Source organism: Carlito syrichta, unplaced genomic scaffold, assembly GCF_000164805.1.
Source record: "Carlito syrichta isolate Samal-C Ts95f unplaced genomic scaffold, Tarsius_syrichta-2.0.1 Scaffold309933, whole genome shotgun sequence".
Taxonomy (NCBI): Eukaryota; Metazoa; Chordata; class Mammalia; order Primates; family Tarsiidae; genus Carlito; species Carlito syrichta.
Window position 1 is genome coordinate 360,701 of NW_007254029.1, and position 1,398 is coordinate 362,098.

General features: G+C 64.1%; 1 protein-coding gene across 1 annotated transcript in view; it reads left to right on the forward strand.

The window, feature by feature from the left end:
* Positions 1–145: 145 nt before the first annotated feature.
* Positions 146–1,398, forward strand: part of LOC103270773 (adhesion G protein-coupled receptor L3) — a gene marked incomplete at its 3' end in the record, with an annotated part of 680,895 nt that continues 679,642 nt past the window's right edge. The window contains exon 1 of the mRNA XM_008068295.2: positions 146–673. The remainder of the gene's footprint in view (positions 674–1,398) is intronic.

The following is a 1,398-nucleotide window of genomic DNA, read 5'->3' on the forward strand; positions in this document are numbered from 1 at the left end:
TCCGTCGCTCCCGCTCCGAGACGGAAAGGGGAGGACGAGGAAGAAGAAGAAAAAGAAAGAGGAGGGGGCGGGGTGGGAGAACTGGATATAAAGATCGGCTGGGGGGATGGTGGAAGATTTTTGGTCTCCTCGGCAGCGTCTTTTCTTAAGCGGCGGCGGCCGCAGCCGTAAGAGGAGGAGCGGCAGCCCCAGCTATGACTGCCGCATGTTAATAGCTGCCGCTGGGGTCCCCGGGCTGCTGCTGCTGGAGACAGAGCCTGACTCCGAAGTTGTGCAACTGTGGACTGGGAGAGACGTTTGAACCCTCCTTTCTCTTTGCCCCGCTTTTGCCCCCTCGGGGTGTGTGGAGCGCGGACGCGGAAAGGAAGACAAGCGTTTGGCTCTTGTTTTGTTTTTTGTTTTTTTTTCTTTTCCTTCCCCCTTCTCCGTGGCTGTGTAGCAGACGAAAGGGAAGAGAGACTTTCTGTTGTTGTTTCCTTGACTGGGGTCCCCACCCTCCTGCTGCCTTTTCCGCGCTTTGATGAGCATTCTGGGCCCCGTGCGGTGGGGGTGTCTTCGCGGGGGCCGGCCCGTCTTTGGCCCCGGGCTCCATGGCTGGATTGTGGAAACTGCACCCGCCTGCAGGTTGTTGAGCAACTGATGGGACGATCCCAGGGCCCGGTGGCCGCGAAAGGTAATTTATCCTCCGCACTCTTCGTGGATAGTGGCCGCCCTGGCCGGGCGCAGGCGGCGGCACCCCCCGGGCGGGCCACCGGGGGGGTGCGGGGTTCACGCGCACTCACCCTTCCACTCTCACACTCGCCCTCACGCGCACACACACTCATCCGATCGTGATGCGGGGCGGGCGGGGAGCCTCCCGGCCGGTGGGTGCTCGGGCTTTGGCACGGGTTCGAGGTTTTTCCAGCCATTGGGCGATTTGGCGGCCGAGGGGTTTGTAGGGGAGCGGAGAGCCGGCGCCTTGGCAGCGCCGCACACGCTGGGGATTAGGGACGGTTTCCACCCCGTGGATTTTCCCTCCCCTTTCACCCCGGTGCCATCCCCCTAGTAGGGACAGTAAGCGGGCGAGGGGGCACCTTTTCTCCGCCGGGCTGGCAGGAGCGGGCTGGGGACGGACGGGGACCGGGTGAGGAGCGGGGCTGCGGGCGCAGGAGAATGCGGGATGGCCAGTCTGGCGCGGTCCTCACTCGACGCCTGTGTGGAGCATCCGAGGTGGCCGAGATTGCCCGGGTCGCGCCCCTGAGTGGTGGAGTCGCGCTGTCTCCCGGCACACTGCCTGCTGTGTCCCCTTCACGGCAGTTGGGTTCAGACCTGCGCGCCCAGGCTTTGTTAGGCTGTTTTGGCTGGAGGAAAGCTGCCACTTTCGTGGGTGGCCCGGGCTGTGCTGTGCTGGTAGTGGGC